At 44.9% G+C, this 23375-nt stretch overlaps 1 pseudogene; it reads right to left on the bottom strand.

Annotated features, from left to right (window-relative positions):
* Positions 1-1460: 1460 nt before the first annotated feature.
* Positions 1461-21643, bottom strand: LOC143131802 (alpha-2-macroglobulin-like protein 1; annotated as a pseudogene).
* Positions 21644-23375: the final 1732 nt, after the last annotated feature.

Here is a 23375-nt window from a genome sequence, read left to right as displayed (position 1 = left end):
AGTTCGCTTCTCACTCTGCATGCTAATAATTCTTGTAAGCGAACAATACACATTGTAACATTGTCAGGAGATGGGTCAACCAAGTAGCTTATTTAAGAATAAAAGATAGACTTTATGCAAAGAAGTTTTTCATGTTTGGAACATTTGGAATAAAAAAAAAAAGGTTTTATTTAATACATTTTCTGTTGGTATCAGATTATGTAATAATGGTGATGAACACTGGTCCGTAGGGCCCCCTTGACATTTTTGCTTGGGTCCCCCAGACTCTAGAATCGCCTCTGCATCTAGGGACTACTGTAGCTGTGCACTGTGTGTCGTCGGAATTTTCTGTGGACTCATTAGTATAGAAGTACCCCAAGTACAAATAAAGATGTGAATGCACTCATGGGCTCATTAGTATAGAAGGTTAAACATAAAGATCCAGGTTAAAAGGAGTTGTACCAAGTACAATGGGAAGGAGTAGATTTGCTGTTAATGTGTTTCTTCTTAAACCTAGGAACCACAGCTTGAAGAAAATACCAAATCACTGCAAACATTGCCATGTCACGTGACGTCAAAGCCACTTCTCAGCAGCGCGGCACACTTGCCCTCTTCTCAACCACTTCTATTAAGCTAAAGTTGCAAGGCAAATTTAAAATAATCATAAAAACCACCTGTCCGTAGCGGGAGCTGCTACTGATACATTTTGATATCATCTCAAGTCCCTGATGATCACCACTTGTGGATATTATGTTTTTTTTTTATCAGGATGCCGTGAAGCCATATATAACAATGTTCCTTGTTTCATGATATTGTTTTCAACCATATTCCTTCATAAAATGACAATGCTGAGCTCTACATCCCTGTTGAAAAAAAAAAAACAGCCTGACCAGCTAAAGGTGGTTTGCTGGTTGACCAGCTTGTTAACCAGCTTGTTTGACCACCCTATGATGGTTGACCTGCTAGACCAGCAAAACTCTTGCGAAAACATACCTTCGGCTGGTTTTCCCAGCTTATGATGGTAATTCGGCTGGTTTTGCTTGTCGTACCACCTCAAGCTGGTCATTTTAGCTGGTGTTACTGGTCTATAGTGCTGGTTTAACTGGCCATTCCAGCTTATGTTGGTCATTCTAGCAAACCAGCATGACCGGCTTGACAGGCTGGTCACCAGCATGACCATCTTGCACCAGCTGTATCCCACAAGACAGGCTGGTCACACCAGCATGACCAGCTTCCTCAGATGGTCACGCCAGCATATACAACTGGTGGCCCAAGCAGCTACACCAGCAAAGACCAGCTAAAACCAGCATAAGCTGGTTTCTAGCCGTTTCTTTCAGCAGGGATGTACGGTAATATTGTTTTCATTCATATTCTTTCATAAACATTGTCTTCAACTGACAATCCTCTGAACATTATGAACATGAGACAAATGCTAGGATTGCAGTATTTATTACAGATATACAATCAAAATCATCATGTCAACACATCAGCAAGTTAAAGGGTTGAAATGTCAAAATAATTTCCACTTAATGACCTCTTCCTTCAGCTGTCCCCTGACCTGCACAAGGGGAGGACACACACACACGTTAAATAGAATATTGGGACCTGTTGTTGTGATCGTTCTTTAGAGGACTCGGCAGACTAACTGACCTGCACAAGGGGAGGAGTACTCAGCCTCAGCTTGGTCACCTGATTGAGAGAGAGAGAGAGAGATTTCATTGGTCAGGGGCTTACTAGCACTGCTGTATCCATGGCAATGTAATTATACATATATGTAATGCTGGTCTTGGTCTATGGAGTCTTACTGGTCTGGTAGTAGTCATACACCTTGACCCCTGCTGGCTTCAGGTTGGTGACTGGCAAATCCTGTCGGATGGTCAGTTCGCAGTGAACAGGTATATCCTTTGGAACCTGTTTGGAAATCAAAAGAAACACATCACATCACATCAGATGGACAGAGCGCAAGTAGGTGCAGCATGTTTCAGTGAAAACCAGGATTCTTACAGATGGCCTTACCTCTGACAGATACACAAGGATGTGGTCATCTTTCCTGTCGACTCGGTCCACAAACCTGCTGCCCTGAAGCTGTTAAAACACAGAACATTATGGATGGTGCACACACACACCAACACAGCCTCAATCAGCAACATTATGGATGGTGCACACACACACACCAACACAGCCTCCATCAGCAACATTATGGATGGTGCACACAGCCTCCATCAGCAACATTATGGATGGTGCACACACACACCAACACAGCTTCCATCAGCAACATTATGGATGGTGCACACACACACCAACACAGCCTCCATCAGCAACATTATGGATGGTGCACACACACACACCAACACAGCCTCCATCAGCAACATTATGGATGGTGCACACAGCCTCCATCAGCAACATTATGGATGGTGCACACACACACCAACACAGCTTCCATCAGCAACATTATGGATGGTGCACACACACACCAACACAGCCTCCATCAGCAACATTATGGATGGTGCACACAGACGTAGGATGGACATTGGACAACTTACTTTTTCAGTGTCAGCAGTGAACCCAGATAAGATTTTCACATCTATTATCGCCATGTTGGTGCTCTGCAGTGGTCCGTTATATCTGCACAAGAAAGGAGGAATAACTATTAGAACAGATGTGTATCTGCACAAGTAAGGAGGAATAACTATTAGAACAGATGTGTATCTGCACAAGAAAGGAGGAATAACTATTAGAACAGATGTGTATCTGCACAAGAAAGGAGGAATAACTATTAGAACGGATGCGGTCAGACTAGTTCAGTCAAAGAGAACAGAAGCAGGCGCTGCATGGAGCTCCATACTGGACTGTGATGTGGAGGCTGAAGGCCTGCTGCCCACACGCACACACCCAGCCGTCAGCACAGACCAGCTCACACACACACACACACACAGGACTGTGATGTGGAGGCTGAAGGCCTGCTGCCCACACGCACACACACACACCCCCAGCAGTCAGCACAGACCAGCTCACACACACACACATACTGGACTGTGATGTGGAGGCTGAAGGCCTGCTGCCCACACACACACACACACACACACACACAGCAGTCAGCACAGACCAGCTCACACACACACACATACTGGACTGTGATGTGGAGGCTGAAGGCCTGCTGCCCATTGGCCTTGTTGCACTGTCCCTCAGTCAGAGGCTTGGCTTGAGTCGTAATGCTCAGGGTTGAATGTTTACTGGGAGTGGGGATGTTGTAGAAGAGCGCGACCTGTTACAGAAGAGATGTGAAGAAATGTCACGGACAGAGTATCCATCATCAATAGTTTAGAAACAGAGGAGAAGTTCTTTTCCACTGACCCCCACAGAAGCGCATGCAGAGCCCTTCACGTCCACTCTGTACTTCCCAGGAACGTGGCGCAGCGCCCCCTCCTGGTACAGCAGTGTGTTGTGCTGGTTCACATCAAACTGGTGTGTGTCGCCCCCTGCTGACCGCACGGTCACTGTGCTGGACCCATGTGGGCTGAAGACCTTGGTGGCGTACAGAGCCAGAGCCTGCAGCGCCACCACCGTGTCCTGAGAGAACACACACACACACACACACACAACCAGCCGTCAGCACACACACCCAGCCGTCAGCACACACACACACACACACCCAGCCGTCAGCACGGGCAAACACTGAAGCTGGAGACCAGCTCACACACACGACGTTTAGAAAAGAAAGGTGTGTGGAGCACCTGTGTGGAAGAGAAGCCTCCATACGGATTCTGCTGCTTCACCAGCCAGTTGACGATCCTGGAAGCATAGCCCAAGTCTGCAGCCGTCAGCGCGGGTTTGGTGAGAACAGCTAACAGCACATAAGCGCTCGTCTCCACCGCCAGGGAATCAGCTTGCTCTGATGAGGACTGAGACCAGTGCAGGAGACTCCCTGAGAAGACATGAGCCGTATGAGATAAAGACACGAGCCGTAGGAGATTAGGAGATAAAGACATGAGCCGTGTATGAGATAAAGACATGAGCAGTATGAGATAAAGACATGAGCAGTATGAGATAAAGACATGAGCAGTATGAGATAAAGACATGAGCAGTATGAGATAAAGACATGAGCCGTAGGAGATTAGGAGATAAAGACACGAGCCGTATGAGATAAAGACATGAGCAGTATGAGATAAAGACATGAGCCGTAGGAGATTAGGAGATAAAGACACGAGCCGTATGAGATAAAGACATGAGCAGTATGAGATAAAGACATGAGCAGTATGAGATAAAGACATGAGCAGTATGAGATAAAGACATGAGCCGTAGGAGATTAGGAGATAAAGACACGAGCCGTATGAGATAAAGACACGAGCCGTATGAGATAAAGACATGAGCCGTAGGAGATAAAGACATGAGCCGTATGAGATAAAGACATGAGCCGTATATGAGATAAAGACATGAGCCGTAGGAGATGAAGGGAGCAGGTGCACGTGTTTGCTCATCAATGTCGGTTCTGGCACACTGCACAATGTGTCCTACCAGCAGAGGTCGCTACACTGTCCAAGTGTTTCAGCAGCTCAGCTCGGAGGTCTGCTTCCCCAGCGAGGCTGAAGGTGTAGGCCAGCAGAGCGGTGGTGTAGGTGTTGGAGCGGTTATTGGCGGAGGACTTCAGGAACCTCATGGTTTCTTGCTGAAGTAATAAAAATAGATTCTTTTTTTAAACATTCTGGTCAAAGGTTATATTTCTCATGAGTGGTACAAAGGGGTATGACTTTCTAGTCATGTTCAGACAGCTATGGAAAAGATAAAGCATCTGAATGAAACCTTTGATAGAGGAGATGGTTTGAGACAGATTTACCTACCGTAACAGTGCTCATATTCAGCTCAAGCATTGATGCAGCGATGTAAGCTGTTATTGTTACATCATCGCTTACACCCCCCTAGAAAACAATGAAAAACCCTCATCAACACTGAAAATTCAGCATCCATCCCAAATAAGGAGTTTGTTTATGAGTAGTATCATACAGGTCAGACCTTCATTCTGTTGTTGAAGAGTTTCCCCTGCATATTGAAAACACCATCTGGTCGAAGGTTTCCTCCAAGCCAAGTGCTCGCATCCGTTATAACTTTTGGATCAATGTAGATAAAGGACTTTGCTTTTCCAAACGACCTCAACACAAATGCAGTGAGCCTGGGAGAAGAGATGGACACAACGCTGAGTTTGCTTCTGTCCAGAGGTAAGAGCTGTGGTCTAAGCATTGTATGCAAGTCATTTTAATTTCTATAGCACATTACATTCCAAAGTGCTTCACAGTTAAAAAAGACAGAGTTTAAAAGATGATTCAAGCATCAACTACAGCTGACACCTCCAGACAAAAACAAAACAAGAGAGAGACAGACGTATAAATATACAGACAAAATACAAGTGGCATCAAATCCATAGTTCCACGGGCTCAGTGGCTATTAAAAGCAAGTCTGAAGAGATGTTTTTTTTTTAATTATATAATTAATTTTTTTGTCTTTTTATGCGTTTAATGATAGGACAGTGGAGAGTGACAGGAAGTGAATGGGAGAGAGAGCAGGGGTGGGATCCGGAAAGGACCACGGGGCGGGAATCGAACCCGGGCCGCCGCCGTACGGTGCAGGTGCCCCAGCCAGTTGCGCCACAGCTGGGGCTGAAGAGATTGTTTTTAAATCTTTACTAAAAACCCGTCACAGGTGATGCCGATTAGAGTTCCGGTGGTAAGCTGTTCCAGAGGCGTTGCATGGATACTGAGAGCACAGTCACCTTTCTGTTTGCGGGAAGGGGGTGTGTCCAGGCGTGCGTGGAATCAGAGCTAGTGAGTGGAGCTGAGCGGTGCGAATATCCCGCTCCTCGCTCAGGTGGCTGTCCACTCGGCCGCTCCTCGCTCAGGTGGCTGTCCACTCGGCCGCTCCTCGCTCAAATTCACATCAGGTCGCTCCGCTCAATCTCGCTCCACTTCAAAATCCTCCCGCTCCAGTGAAATCGCTCCACGCTCGCTCCAATTTAAAAGAGGGAGAAATAATCTACAAGCCGAATTGTCACCTTAGAAAACGTAAATCCCAAAGATCTAAGAGCAACGGCAATGTCACTCATAGAACATTTATTGTAAAAGATAATGCAACACCGACAGTGCAACAACGAACAAGCTTGGTAACGTCAATACACATAAACCTAAAACTAAAAGGATCAGTGGGATTAATTGCCTAAATAATACAGGTTTAGCATCCAAGTTATACTTCAGCCTTAGGCTACTTGATATGAAGCATATTCTAATTGCTCACGTTTTTGCTCTCCGTAACTCATGTTTCTGCAAAATTCCACATCTCCTTAAATTCCAAAATGAATCTTTACTCACTGGAACCACCACATGGTTGTTCTTGCTCTACATTATTAGCATCTAGTTGTTTTGTAGGAATAGTACGCTTGTACAGCAGGCCCTAGGCTATGACTTTCAGTTTTCTTTCTAAAATATTTAGCAACTCCATCCCTAATGAACTTACTATGGCCAATATCTATATAACGGTCTTGGTTTGATTCCGAAGACATGAAATCTGGGTGGATTTGGGCATGCCTCAGACTCTTGGTGTGAGCGGAATCGGAGCGAAATTGGAGCACAACAGAGGGGCCGCTCCGGCCTCCAAATGAAAACGCGCTCCAACAAAATTCCATCCGCTCCGCTCCTCGCTCGGGCTCTGCAGCTCTGCGTGGGATGCAGATCCTAGTGCTCGTGATGGAGTGGAAAAGTTCAGCATGTTTGGGACATAACCGGGAGCACGCTCATTTAGTGATTTAAAAACACTGGATATATACTGGATTGTAAATTTAACAGGAAGCCAGTGCAGTACGGCAGTACTGGAGTGATGTGTTCCTGTTTCCTTGTCCTGGTAAGCAGTCTAGCGGTTGCATTTTGTACCAACTCTTGAAGAGCTGATTCATCAACTCTAGTATAAAGGACATTACAATATTTATATCCTAATTATGCTTTTAAATGAAAGTTTGACTCGGGTACATTCACAAGACGACCCTAGGTTGCATTTTGGTGAGTTACGCTTTAATGCAGAAACACAATTAGCTTTAAAAACAGCCACCTGTTCAGTGCTCAGTGCAGATGAGGATCGGGGAGGATGCACTTGAGGCCGTAGAGGGGGAGGACCTCCTTGAGTGGCACTGTGACGTTTTAGTAGCCATGTGTTGCATCATGGGAAACGGCGCATTAAACGTTACTGATTTGTGGTCGGAGCATGCAGTATCTATTACATCAACCATGTTCAGATTAAAACCATGTGAAAAAACCATAGAACAACATCAACATTAACAGTCTTGTGGTCTACAGGTGTCTTACTTTGTGAACCAGGATGGACTCACCATGTGTTTCCATCTCCTGTTCCAAACGTGCTGTATGCTCCATTAGGAAGCTTGTAGTTCAGCTGCCTCTGGTATCCTGTTGATTACGCATCATTATGTTCCAAATCACCAGCCACTTTATTAGGCACATGTGTTCAACTGCTCATTAACAGATATCTATTCAGCCAATCACATGGCAGTAACTAAAGATCAGGGGCGTGTCCAGGGGCGTGGCCATGGGGAGGCACTGCTTCAAAAGAATGAAGTTGGCTTTAATAATATCAAATCAATAAAATTATCAATTATCAACAAATTTGATATAGAGGTAAACAGTGAAGAATATGAAATGTGGCACATGGAAATAATATATTTCTAGAGAGCTTTGTCTTCTGTCATAGTTTGGATGTTGTAGGTATTGTTGTACCATGTAGTGTGTGTGTGTGTGTGTGTGTGTGTGTGTGTCCATACTTTTGACGGGTATATATAAGTATATATACTCTTTTGATCCTGTGAGGTAGTGGTAGTGTATGCTATTAAGAATTAAGGCAATTCTGAAGGCAAAAGGGGTTCAACCCGGTGCTACAAAGGTAAATGGGAAATAGTCATTAGTCATGCCTACCACACAGAACTCTAATCTTGTTCAGGAGTTTACTATCCAGGATGGATACATAATAATGAACATAGACATGTGCCCTCTACTGCCCTCTACTGTCAAAAGGAAGAGAACATCTCACCACTCCTGAGGAAATTGGTGGCCTTCTCCTTAATGTCTGCAGTGAGCTGGCCAGTGTTCTGCAGGTACTGCAGAATGTAGATATTTGGGGAGAGGATGGCCATATTTTGCTCCCCACAACCATAAGGCATCTGCAGGAGGCTGTCGATGTTCTTCAGAGCGCGACCTAAGATGTCCCCTGCAGGAGGCATGGAGTGTTGGACAAACATGGTTAGGGTTTCAGCAGTCAGTGAGCCAATGTAAGGCTCTCTTGGACAAACATGGACAAACATGGTTAGGGTTTCAGCAGTCAGTGAGCCAATGTAAGGCTCTGCTGTGCATAAGAAGCGTGTGTTGTATGTGACTGTTGGTACCTAGCACAGACACAGAGGCTCTGGCTGATCCCTTAACTACATCCCCTGGGAGGGTCAGCTCCACCTCCTCCGTCAGGGTGCCCCCTGTGGATACAACATGGAACTGAGTTGAGGGCCAAGCAGGCCAATGGCCAGTGGTCTAATATGAATAAAGGTCTGGGCAAATTACATGGACATAACAGTGCATGCAAGAATAGCATCAGTTTCCTTTTAACACAAGAATCTATTAATGCATTCCATAGAGTATGCATAAGGACAACACGTGAACTATAGATACAGAAGATTGGAGCTCACCCTTTGGACATAAGAGCCAGCTGAAACTTCTTGCCTTCTCAGTTCCTTCCGCCTTACAAAAGAGAAGTTACAGATGTTAGAAGTGTGATTTTAGCTCTAGAGGTTCTTTGGAGATTTTCTTGGGACTTCAAAATGACTGATCTTGTGCAGGACTACTGGCAGGCCTACCTTGACCTTGAGGGAGCGAGTGACTGCGTCTACGCGGCCTCTCTCTGGGACGGTCACCACTTCATTGCCACACCGAGTCTGGGACGGCCCAGTGGCCGCACTCACCGTCACGCTCATCTCTCCTGCAGGCAAGTTTCCCAGGTCAGCTTCAGCAGTGTCCACTACTACAGTGTCTCTACTCTCTCAGCATTACTCACCTAATACAGAGGGCACCAGTGTCTAATAAAGTTACCCACTTTCCTTTAACTCTCTCAGCGTTACTCACCTAATACAGAGGGCACCAGTGTCTAATAAAGTTACCCACTTTCCTTTAACTCTCTCAGCGTTACTCACCTAATACAGAGGGCACCAGTGTCCATTTGAAGGTCTTTCTCCCATCTGCACACAGACAGGACGAGTACTGGCCATCAGAGGAGGGGGTCAGAGTGAAGTCTGATGAAGGGGTTGGAGTCACTGTGACCTACCAGAGAGGGATTTGAGTTTAACACACACTGTGACCTACCAGAGAGGGACTCGTTTAACACACACACGAGATGCAACGGTACACAGTATTTTACAGATATATATATAAAAAGAGTTCGGACAACTCAAATCATGGGCACCATGTTTCATAGCATCGTCGGATGATTCTACAATGTAACCCTGTGGGGCGAATACGGTATGTTAGCTAGAGAGGGAATACACACACACACACACACACACACACACACACACACACACACACACACACACACACACACACACACACACACACACACACACACACACACACACACACACACACACACACACACACACACACACACACACACACACACACACACACACACACACACACACACACACACACACACACACACACACTTAAGTAATTCAATCAGAACACACTTTGGCTACCAGAAGGTTCAAAGTCCTTATGCTCAGAGCATGATCTGTTGCTATACCATGATGCACTGGGGCAGGTAATTGAAAACTGTTGCAATACCATGATGCACTTGGGCAGGTAGTTGAAAACTGTTGTAATACCATGATGCACTGGGGCAGGTAGTTGAAAACTGTTGCAATACCATGATGCACTGGGGCAGGTAGTTGAAAACTGTTGCAATACCATGATGCACTGGGGCAGGTAGTTGAAAACTGTTGCTTTGAGCTCAAAGGTCTCTCCACGGATGATGGAGTAGGGCAGGGAGAGCTCCAGGAAGAAGGGCTGGAACACAGTGAGCTGAACTGGGGGGGCCAGACCGAAGCCCTGGGGGGACAGGCAGAACGCCTCCATCTCCCAGGTGGTGATGGTGTCAGGGACAGTGAGAGGGACTTGTGTTTCTCCAGACCCCCTGTGAAGAGACACGTTAGAGCAACGTTAGAGCAACGGTGATGGGGCTGGATATGGGGATCTAGTGCTGGAAACAAGATACCTGATTCTACGTGGCCACTTACCCAACCTCTGCCAGTTCCCAGATCCACGTCTCAGGGAAGATTGTACGAACAGTCACACCAACATTTTGTTTTTCCAACAGCACTGGAGCACCTGGTGCAGCATTTGCCATGGGATACCCTATTAAGGAGAAACAAACTCCTACAACATGTGTAGCAGAGTCCTGCAGTAACTGCCCTCTCTGCTCCTGTGCAGCAGAGTCCTGTAGTAACTGCCCTCTCTGCTCCTGTGCAGCAGAGTCCTGTAGTAACCAGTCCAGTCTCACACCACCCCCCCCCCACCTGTCAGGGCACCGGTGCTCATCACGATTAACCCCCCACGTCAGCAGCAGAGGCTTGAGGTAATGGTCTACCTGCATCTGTGGACATGAAAGGTAGAGGTTCCCATACCTACTGACCTACTGACGCTGACCAAATCCTTTACAACGACAGACAGACAGACACAGACAGACACAGACAGCATTAAGGTATTAAAATGGGGTTCACTGATTTAGAAAATGTCCCTCGATTGTTAAATGGTGAATTTGTGTTTGCGCCTGAACAATTATTGCTGACATAAAGGCAAGAATTTCGTAAGAGATCTGATCCCATTGATATTGAAGGCAGTGAATGTGCCATATCTCTCTGTGATGCTACGCTGATCTGAAGGCAGTGAATGTGCCATATATCTCTGTGATGCTACGCTGATCTGAAAATAAGGTGCTACTACTGCCATCCACAGCGCAAGCAGCAAACTGCTCTCTGCTTTACAAATGGCTTGGAGGCCTTCTGAGAGGCTTGGGAGCCATTGTTAATTGCTATGGAGATGGCATTGACACAGGACTGTGTAGTGTTAATTGCTATGGAGATGGCATTGACACAGGACTGTGTAGTGTTAATTGCTATGGAGATGGCATTAACACAGGACTGTGTAGTGTTAATTGCTATGGCGATGGCATGGACACAGGACTGTGTAGTGTTAATTGCTATGGAGATGGCATGGACACAGGACTGTGTAGTGTTAATTGCTATGGCGATGGCATGGACACAGGACTGTAGAGGTCCTGTCCTCTGGAGTACGTCAGAGTTTGGGACACCGTCCCTCCAGCATACGCCCTGTATGGATCAAAGGCCGCGGAAATGGAAGACATGCAGGTGATGTTCATGCATCACGCGTTCATGCGGAGGAAAAAGAGGCCAGAGCAGCTGACGTAATCAGAGGCCTTGGTCAATGGTCAGGTCTACAAACACCAAGTAAAATGAGCCTCATTGGTCAGGTCTACAAACACCAAGTAAAATGAGCCTCATTGTTAAATTAGGTTACAGTGTCTCAATTCAAGGTCTACAGTGTGTTTCATGTTTAAGTGCTCTTACCAAATCCCTTGTGGTACGTCTCCCCCCGGTACAGTAAGCAGTCTGGTGTCCCTAAAACCAGCTTAGTTACAGCCTTCAGCCCCAACCTCTAAAACAGACAAAGACGCAAAACCAGGTTAGTTGCAGCCTTCAGCCCCAACCTCTAAAACAGACACAGACGCAGATAGACTCCTCCTTCACAGATATTATGGACATTAGGATATGGACTTATTCTGTGTTCAAGTGCTTATTTTTCAGACCTGGAAAACTGCAAAGGCATCAGTTGCAGAGCGTTTCGGAGGATAGTACGGAGAAGATCTCCGAGGTCTCACTTTCAGACACTCTACTGGATCTTCAACTTCATAATCAACAAATGAGTCCATCGGTGGTAACAGATCAAAAACCTAGAGGGGAAGAGGAACGCATCATCACCCCCCTCCTCTCATCAGGCATCATTATCACCCCCCTCCTCTCTTCAGGCAGTAATGGGCAATAACACATATGGGCATCAGAGGCCCAGTCCCCTCTGGGTCAGATCTATGTCATCATGGTGCTGGTAACCTTGTCAGCGTTCAGTCGTTTCCCAGGTTCCAGGATGTAGATGCTCTGATCCACAGCGCTGAGGCCGCAGAGAGAGCCAGGCTGAGCAGACAGCTGCAGGGAGCTCTTCTCTCCAGGAACCGATTTAGGGGGGGAGAACTGCACCGACACCTGTGTACACAACAGCATATTATCAACCAATCACAGAGCAGCAGAGGAGGACAAAGACAACTTTCCACAACCTTGATCTAGCGTGCTACCATGACAACAACATGCTCTACTGTGCTACTATGACAACAACATGCTCAACTGTGCTACCATGACAACATCGTGCTCTACTGTGCTACCATGACATGCTCTACTGTGCTACCATGACAACAACATGCTGTAGTGTGCTACCATGACAACATCATGCTGTAGTGCGCTACCATGACAACATCATGCTGTAGTGTGGTACCATTAAAACATTGCACTGTAGTGTGCTACCATGACAACATCATGCTGTAGTGCGCTACCATGACGACAACATGTTATAGTGCGCTACCATGACAACATGCTGTAGTGTGCTCCTATTACACCATTGCACTGTAGTGTGCTACCATGACAACATCATGCTGTAGTGTGGTACCTTGTTTACGAAGCACTTCTCCGTTGAGAAGGTTTTGCTGTCAGCCAGGAAAGTCTCACTGGGTAAGACACAGTAGGCCAGGACCTGCACTGAGGGGGCCATCTCAACACTGACGGACAACCGGAAGGAAACCTCACCCTGAGTTACTGGTGGAGAACCCTTCACTGAAGCTTCAGCAAAGCCATGATGAACAATCTGTCCTCTTGATAAAACCTGCAACAAACAAGGAAAACTAATGACATAAAGTATTCAAATGACTTTAGATGTCTGGAATGGAACCTGTATTCCACATACCATATAAATGACATCCACAGAGTCTGCGTTGAAAGTCTCCCCAGTGAAGGTGTACTTAATGGTGATGGGTACGTCTTTGCCACACTGAAGAGCACCATTTATTTTGTCATCTATTATGGACAGAGAGCTGGATGATGCCGAGTCTGGAGATGCTGTTCTTAATCTGGACACAGACTTTGATTCCGAGTCATAGTATGGGGTGTTATATGGTCTGTATGTGTCGGTGTCTGTAGTTAGGCTGGCCTGGAAAGGAAGAAGCATTAGAGACGAGAAAGGAGGAATGCCTGGATCTTCCACAAAGCACCGTCACAACTACACTAGCACTAGCTTGTGTACGACCTACACATCACACGCCAACACAAAGATTCAACTACACTAGCATGAGCTTGTGTACAATATACACATGACACACTCACACAAAGATTCAACTACACTAGCACTAGCTTGTGTAGAATATACACATCATGCACTCACACGCAGAGACTCAAATATACTAGCATTAGCTTGTGCACAATCTATACAGAACACGTCCACATAGACACTAGACGTAGCTTTTCTGCAGTGCATTCACTGATTTTTCCAGAAGACCAGCTTACAAAGAGCTCAAAGTCCCCTGGGAAAGGAGTCGTGTTGAGGGAGAACTGACTCTAGTGACCAGCTTACAAAGAGCTCAAAGTCCCCTGGGAAAGGAGCTGTGTTGAGGGAGAACTGGGCTACTCCAGCGGAGTCTGTGGTCAGGTTCAGCAGAAGCTCTGCATTCCATCTCGGACCTTTGAACAGATGGACCATCCTCCTAGCGATGCCAGTGTCATTGTAATGGGTCGCTTTGATCTGTAGAGAAAGGAAACGCAGTGTGACTTTGTGCTTTCCGCTGGCTAGTCTTTGCCGCTGGTTCCAGAAATGTACCTCATAGCACTGATCAGACAAGACAACTGGCTGAATCTCCTTTTTTCGATCAAATCCTGCAACACCAAGGTCAGTATCTGAATCACTTTCCCCTCACACTCACACAGCACCAAGATCAGTATGTGAAAATACTTAAAAAGGTACAGTCCATAAGTCTAGTGAAAGGTTGTTTGGCAAGATACCGGAGGCTGGTGGTCAAAACTCAAAGGTATCGTCAGCAATTCTAGATGATGTCACATTCGATGGTATTTGAACCAAACACAAAGAAAACATCAGAGAGGAAACTTTCCCCAAACTCAGTCCCCATTACCCAATAATACAGCAAGTACAGACCTAGACATGTGCTAACGTTATATTCAACCAAAACTAAAAACCCTCACCATATTTTGAACAAGCTCCATGTGCAGGGGAGGAATAAGACTACAGTTTACGGAGAGGCATTTGAAAGATGGAGAAGAATTTTAAATGACCGTAGTGCATGCATGGCAGATGTGTTTGCAGAGACGACCTTTTCACCTACCTTGCCCTCCATAACTGCCCCGTCCTCAATTACGTCTGGTGTATCAACAAAGGAGAGTTTCCCAAGAGAGAAGTCCAAATCTATGTTTTTGACCTCTGAATTACTGATACCTGAAGACAAAATGAAATATAGACAAGGAACCTTTGGTGGACAAACAGTTTACAAAAGGGTCGCTTTGGCTTACCTGTTCCTTCTTCAACTACTGTGGCCTTGAATATTAGGATATCTCTCAGTTTTTTGTTCAAGTCTTGCTGTGTAAATGTTGCCATATAGAATGCATAACAGCCACAGCCAGACTTGTCCATCTGTGGGCAAAACAAGCACAGTTACAATTAAACACTCCACAAACCTGCATCACAGCCTCAGGAAGTGTTTGTCAGTCTACTTCATAGCTGTCAAACATTGAGCGTTGAAAATAAGGGAGATCCCCCTGGTCTCACCCAAAATACGAGAACATCAACATAGAATTCTTGCTGATAGCAACAGGAAGATCAGACAACAAAACTGCTGCACTAGCTAAACAAGGTGTAGAGCTAGGTCTACCGTTATTTGGCTTACAGATTGGCATCAAAATCATGCTCACAACAACCACGCTGTTATCTTAAATAGACTAATATCACTAGGTCGCCTTCAAGCAAGCAAAACAATGCTTTGAAAACATCTGCTTCGCTGGAAGGGCAAGGGGGTAGCAACAGGACAACAGTAGGCTACATAGACTGACAGGTCCGGTGGTAGGGCTAATGTTATTAAAATATTAGGATATTTTACGGGAAAAAAATATTAAGATGGGAAGGCAGTGGGAAAAAAGTTAAAATAGGTCAGAAACCCAGAAAAAACAGGAGGGTTGACAAGTATGGTCTACTTGGCCCTTTAATCCCTACTGTTATAACTTCATTTTAAATGCTTAATGAAATAAATGTGTGGCAAACATAACAAATGTTATTTTACATTTTAATGTTAATTTAGGTAATATAGAAATCAATCATATTGAGGCAACATTTACAGAAGAGTGAATAACTAGGATGTTGATCATTTAGTTTGGAAGTATATCTTTACCTCCACCAGTTCTTCCCAACATACTGATAGTGTGGGATCAACGCCATCGCCTCCTTGGATATCCGACTCTCGACACAAAGACAGAGTAGCCTTCCCTGGCACAGGCGCCCCAAACGTGTATCTGAGAACAGGGACAACACGGGATACAAGGTCACGGCCTACAAGGTCAAGGTCACGGCCTACAAGGTCACACAGCACAACGCTTAAAGGCTAAAAGACCACACAATCACAACGCTTAAAGGCTACAAACCAACACAATCACAATGCTTAACAGGTGAAAACAACCTCCATCAACTGCAGCTGTACTGCAAGATGGGTGATGGCAGATGACACACATTTACTTAGCTCCGTCACCAAACGACTATGGTCCTCTTGAATCTATGTGTCAGTGTATAGAACAAATCAACACCTGGATGTCTCATTTTTCTTCAGCTGAACAAAGAAAAAATTGAAGTAATTATATTTGGTAAAAAGGAGGAAAGACTTTGCCACTCTCCTTGACACAAAAGGGTTGAAAGCAAAGGGTACGGTTACAAATCTTGGTGTATTAATTGACAGTGATCTAAATTTCAACAGCCACATGAAAGCGATAGCTAAATCAGCTTTTTACCACCTCAAAAATATTGCCAAACTTAGAGGGCTGATGTCAAAACATGATTTAGAAAAACTCATTCATGCATTTATCTCCAGCAGGGTTGATTACTGCAATGGACTGTTCACAGGCCTTCCTAAAAAGACTATCAAACAGCTTCAGGTGATACAAAAATGCAGCTAGGATTCTAACAAAAACTAAAAGAACTGGCCACATTACTCCAATTCTTAATTCTGTGACTTACTGGAAGCCAGTGCAGGGACTTGACTTTAAAGCACTACTACTTGTTTCTAAATCAGTAAATGGAGCCGGACCTAAATACCCATCAGACATGTCTCCATGGTCCCAGGTGAAAAACCTGTTAGTAAAACCTACTGGTTTTTGACATCAAAAAAGGCCCCAACTGTAGCCAGTTTTAAATATAGATTTAAGACCAAACTGTTTCTACATATTTATTCTACCTTGTCGTTTATTACTTTACTTTTTTTCTTATTAATTGTTCTTTATTTTTAAATGATTTTACCTTGTGCGTTTTATATTTTCTTTTTATTATTCTTTACTTTTTAAACTATTCTTTGACTATTGCCCTTCTATGCTTTTATCAGCTATTCCTGTTTGCTTTTGTTTATGTAAAGCACATTGAATGAGCTCTGTATGAAATGCGCTATATAAATAAAGTTGACTTGACTTTGACCATGATCGCACAATTTCGTCCGAAAACGCTTCCCCATAGGATGCTCTCGTATTTCCTGCTGTATCGGCGCTGTCGCCTCTCTCCTCTCCTCATTCTCTCCTCCTCTGGTTGCATTTAGATAAATGAGACGTCCTCGATGACATCGAGCTTGGAACAATTAGATAAATGAGACGTCCTCGATGACATCGAGCTTTCAACGATTTCCGGGGCACTAGCAGGAGGAGCGAGGAGCGCTTTGGGATGCAGCCCGGATCACTGTGTGAAGATGTATCCATTTAATGGCCGCTGTACTTCACCGGATCACTTTATTTGAAGATGTTATTGTTGTACTTCACCGGAGTTGCCCAGTTGGGGGCTCGTCGTCACTTTTGTCATCACGTAGTTCATCTGTAGTCCATGTGGACTTTCATGTCCAGCAATTTTAATGTGAACTTGGGAATTTGCCATTTTTGTCACTTGAAATCTGCATATTCCACCATATTTTTAAGCAAACACAGTTGTATTGAAGATTAGTGAGCGTATGTTTTAACCTTTGTTGTGGCATCCATGTTTTTCACACATTCTGACGGCAAAGCACATGAACACTCTCAGTGGGGAAAACAGCGTGATCACGGGGGCGGTCCCTGATACTCCAGGTGCCATAAGGCCTCCAGCAGCCGTGGGACCTCCAGCAGCATGGCCATGAACTTTAGAGGTCTACCCCAGAATTCTACACATCCCCGTGTCACTTCCTGAGAATGACCCGTCCCCGTGTCACTCACTTGGCACATGCTTGCAGTCGGATCTCTGCTGCTCCCACACTCACTGACTCTGGGCTGTTGAGCGTCACGTCGAACTTGGGCAAAACTGAAAGGAGGAAGAGACGCCATGGTAACAAAAAAACTTTGTCCTAAACGTGCCAGTTGGCTTTACACTATTCTTAAACATCCTAAAAAACATACTGACAAACCTGTATAGCTATACATATTATATATGTATAACATATTATATATAAACACAAACAAAGCTGTATAGCGTGTCATCTTGAAGGATTGCTCATCTGACAAGAACAGACTAAAAATGTTGTAGGCCAAATGTGTATCGAGTGAAAATGTCAGACTCATCACTTCATGGATTTGGTGGCTGTCCACCAAGACAGTTTTCCAACCCGTCTTCTAAATGCATGGATGACTTTATAACAGATATATTCTTGTGCTAAATATACAACCTTTTGTGGAACGTACATCTGCACATGAATGAGTGTGGAATGTTCATCTGCACATGAATATGAGTGTGGAATGTACAGATACATGAATGAGTGTGGAATGTTCATCTGCACATGAATATGAGTGTGGAATGTTGATCGATCTGCACATGAATATGAGTGGAATGTTCATCTGCACATGAACATGAGTGTGGAATGTACAGATACATGAATATGAGTGTGGAATGTTCATCTGCACATGAATATGAGTGTGGAATGTACAGATACATGAATACGAGTGTGGAATGTTCATCTGCACATGAATACGAGTGGAATGTTCATCTGCACATGATTATGAGTGTGGAATGTACATCAGTTTGGAATGAAAGTGGGACTCTGGAGAAGGACTAGCACGAAGGGACACGCCCACTTTGGGACAAGAAGCCTCTGTCCATGCCGGGCTACCAGCACACAACACACACGTGTCACTCTAGACAACAACAACAACAACATACCATATTGTTTCACTTGAAACTGGTGCGACCCTGCGCCCTGCTCTCCGGTCACAGACAGCATGTAGTAGCCCTGGTCAGCCTCTGGGTTGAGGGCGTGAGACAGCTGCAGCATCTTACGCTCCGACGACACGTTCAGCCACTGGCCAATGGTGTTGCCACGGGGATCCTGAGAACGGCCAACAAGCGACAGAGTTTAATACTCTGATGAAACCGCACATTTTGAGAAAACAGAACTCTAAAACTTGTGCTGCTGTTGCAATTTCAGTCTACAAGCACTTTTTCCTTAGACTCACACAATATGTATGGTCAAGTTCAAAGGAATTTAATAAAGGATATTTAATAAAGGAATTGAAAGGAGAATTCCGGTGTGATATTGACCTAAAGTGTGTTGAAACATGATACCGAGTGTGAACGTATGTCTCATAGCTCACCTCGGCTTGTCCCCTGCACTCAGAAATCTGGCGCTAGTTAGCCAATGCTACCAACAGTGTTTCGTTGCGGTGCCTCGGGCATCGGCCTAGCCATGCAAATAAATCACTGTTTTACACCATTTACGAGGTTCAAAGTAGCTCCATACTTCATTGGTAGACTTCCGAGGGCCTTGACATTTAAAACGAGACATGGAGAACTTTGAAAAAGCACTGGTAGTTTATTTACAGACAGTACCTTAAGGAATTTTACCGTTCGATCACCATCTTGAATTTAGTCACGATAAGTCGAGCGACGAGTACAAACGAACAGGTATGATAAGGGATCAGATTCCAAAAATAATTCAGTGGAAATGCATGGATTCAGTTGCTTCCAGTAGCAGCAACTGGAATCCATGCATTTCCACTGAATTATTTTTGTGAGCTATGAGACATACGTTCACACTCGGTATCATGTTTCAACACACTTTAGGTCAAAATCACACCGGAATTCTCCTTTAATAAAGGATATTTTCAAGTGGAATATGAGATTACTGTATTAATCTACAGAATAATTCCGAGGGAGAAACACAGCATGGTGTGGGGGAGTAAACATAAAGGCACGTAAGATAGATAAATATAATATAAAACACCGTTATGTACACACCTCAAGTGTCACCAGGCTGTACTGTGGAGACAGAAGAGAAATGATTAGTGCTTTTTTATTTAAATGATGAGTGCTTTATAGTGTTGGTTTTTAAACACAGAGACCAGAATATTTGGAATGGATGGTGGATTTCCCCGTGGGGATCAATAAAGTATCTATCTATCTATCTATCTCTCTCTCTCTCTCTCTATCGATTACATTGCAGTGCATCAGTGTTGCGCGGGTTTGGTCACAAGCGGCCCGCGGTCGCCCGATATTTTAATCAACCCGACCGCAACTCGGACCGCGAATATTAATTAGGACAAAATTATACCCGACCCGCGATCCGACCCGCTTATTTACAAAATGTGTGCTTTTGGTTATAGGCTGCATGCAGTGTGACAGTAGGCCATTTCTGTAAAAACAAACTAATTTATTTACGAAACTTGATGCAGTAGAACTACACGCAGTAAGCATGCAGGACATAATGTTTGCGCAGGAGAAAGAATGAGAATAAGAGCGCAAGCACGCACGCAACGCACAAAGGATTAGAACACTAGGATAAGATTTGAAGGCCATGGACATATATCTTTCTTTCGAAAACAGAAATGGTGAGGCGAGGTAGGCAAGAGCGATACATTGCTGGTCAAAACGTTAGCGTAAGAACTGGTTTATAATGCTGAATGAAACACAAAGCTTTACTACTAACTTTTATGCATGCGCGAACCTATACATACCGGTAGATATGGCTGTGTAGTCTGTGCCATAACATTTATTCCTGCAGGCTGCCCGTTTTGGCTGTCATACTTTTAAATGGCTTCGCAAGAAGTAGGCCTAGACCATAACCATAGCCTATATCGCTTTTCCTGAAGGGGTGTCTTTATTATTTTAACTCGCGTCTTGCTTCTTTACAGTTGACTTTACTGTATTGATGCTTTACTGTATTGATGCTAGCTTTCTCGTGATATTTTAAGTAGGCCTATTTGTAGAACATATATATTTAATTAATTTTAACTGACCCGCCCGCAAATGACCCGAATATCATTAAAATATTTTGTTTATGACTCATAACCGCGGGTGACCGCGGTCATCCGCGGGCGACCGCTTAATTTCGGGCAGACCGCGCAACACTGCAGTGCATTGAACTGCTCCGAGCCGTTGGCAGTTACAGTTACTAGGACCTACCAGTAGAGGGAGCCAGACATTCAGTTTGTATGTTGAATTACGCCTCAGAGAGAGAGGGCCAAACTCCCCAATATGAGCAAAAAAATACAGAGAAAAAAAAGCACTCAGCTAAGAGATTCAGCCCACACACGTACATTTCCGTTGACTAAAGTAATTCACATGCCAGGTAGGCAGTTATGAGCTTGAGGCAGAGCAGCTTCAAAATCTGGCATTTCTTATTTTAAAGTCAAGAGCAGAACATGGGCAGTATGTGTCAATTAGAATATCAGAAACATGAGAAATACCCAGACTTCTGGTTTGCTCCTCCCCAAGTGACTAACAGACACCATTAAGGACCAATGATGGGCTTATTATCAGGCTTAATAAGAGGGAGTACTTCACGACACAACAGTTCCTGAGGGGACGTCTACCTCACTACACAAGTCCCCGAGAGAACGTCTACCTCACTACACAAGTCCCTGAGGGGACGTCTACCTCACTACACAAGTCCCTGAGGGGACGTCTACCTCACTACACAAGTCCCTGAGGGGACGTCTACCTCACTACAGTACAGCTCCCTAGAGGACGTCTACCTCACTACAGTACAGCTCCTGAGGGGACGTCTACTTCACTACAGTACAGCTCCTTAGAGGACGTCTACCTCAGAGGACGTCTACTTCACTACAGTACAGCTCCTTAGAGGACGTCTACTTCACTACAGTACAGCTCCTTAGAGGACGTCTACCTCACTACAGTACAGCTCCTTAGAGGACGTCTATCTCACTACACAAACAGTCAGAAAACTCAGCAGGACTCACCTTCTGCTGAAGGGGAATGAACTCCGTATCCATGGTAACCACTCTGAAATACACTGCAAGTGAGAATCAGAGTTAGAATCAGACCTCGAAATGGACCATCTGGGTGTTTACAACTGACTCTGCGACCACATGCAAGCGTCTATAGGAGGACATACCTGGGCTGTACATGCAAGCGTCTATAGGAGGACGTACCTGTTTGGCCTGGGCTGTATCAAGCATCTATTGGAGGACATACCTGGGCTGTATATGCAAGCGTCTATAGGAGGACGTACCTGTTTGGCCTGGGCTGTATATGCAAGCGTCTATAGGAGGACGTACCTGGGCTGTATCAAGCGTCTATAGGAGGACGTACCTGTTTGGCCTGGGCTGTATATGGGTTTATCTGTCTGGATGAAGGTCACGGGATCAGGTTTTGGCCTGAACTTCACCAGACTCTCTGAAGTCCAGTGAGATGTACGACCCTCGACCTCTACTTTGATACTCTGCACAGAGTCTTTATTTACCGATGGGGCCTGTTAAATAACAAAAATAACCTGGTTAAATAACCTGGCCCCTGCTCTCCAGGTGTGTATGTACCTGGCCCCTGCTCTCCAGGTGTGTATGTACCTGGCCCCTGCCCTGCAGGTGAGCTACTGACCTGGAAGTGGACGCAGCGGTGGAAGTCTGTGTCTGAGGTCTCCTGGTGCAGCATCTTCTTCTTGTCTCCACTGGTCAGATATATGGACATGCGCAGAGTCTCGTTAGGACTCTGGAGGCTGGCACACAGTTTGGCTTCAAATGCCGACCTCATCTGGGCAGGGAAGGTCACCAGGAACGACCTACAGAGATGCAAGGCGTTTCCCCACACCCCCTCTGAGCATTCGTACAGATTACAGCAATGTGTTTCCCCACACTCCCTCTGAGCATTCGTACAGATTAAATGACCATTAAATGACTAAGGCATCGTTTTCCAACCTTGGGGTCAGGACCCCATGTCGCCTGAAATTCAAATGGGGTCGGCTGAGTATAAGGCATCTTAAAATGTACAAGCATGTTACATAAGAATATATATTTATAAAAACCTCTTGAAACTAGTATGGATTGTTCATTACAATCTAGCAACGTAAAAATAAACTTAAGACAGCGCGATATATTTGATTGATGTGCTTAAAAATCAAAGTACCGCTCTCGACTGGATGTTACACCAGAGATGAGATGCGCGCTCATATTGTGAATGAGTATGGGTCGCCAACATTTTGTGACATCAAAATAGGCTTACCTGCCAAAAAAGGTTGGCAAGCCCAGGACTAAGGGGATGTTTTAATGCCACTCATGCTTGCAAATGAGGAGATAGCTCACCTGCAGTATAGATGGAACTAATGCTGGGCGGTATACCGGTTCACAGAATACCGGTGTATATTTTCGTTATGATATGAATGTTTGATATACCGCCATACCGGTGCATTTGATTAGACAACGTTTGGAACGCTGCACCGCACGACACTGTTTCAGACAGGACCCCTGTTTGTGACCCTTAAGGCTTAATTTCTCCTTAAGTAAGGGATTTATTTAGGGGGTTGCACGGAATACCATAAAGATTGTTCCACAGCTGTAACTATTTGGCTAGTAGGCTTATCATTCATCTCACCTTAAAAATATTCGCTGAAATTATCCAGGTAGCAAGTAAAGCATGTTCTAGACACGAACTGAACAATACTAGCTGACTAGCAGAGATCCTGACTGTCATGGTTGCTAACAAGACATCCACATGAATTCTGTTCTGTTCAGTAGAAAA

The sequence above is a fragment of the Alosa pseudoharengus genome, unplaced genomic scaffold (genome assembly GCF_046254945.1).
Source record: "Alosa pseudoharengus isolate Yale_2024_CS ecotype anadromous, Long Island Sound unplaced genomic scaffold, YU_APseudo_1.1 YU_APseudo_1.1_scf_18, whole genome shotgun sequence".
In the NCBI taxonomy this organism is placed as follows: Eukaryota; Metazoa; Chordata; class Actinopteri; order Clupeiformes; family Clupeidae; genus Alosa; species Alosa pseudoharengus.
Note: the sequence above shows the minus strand (reverse complement) of the source record. Positions and strands in the feature narration are given on the sequence as shown.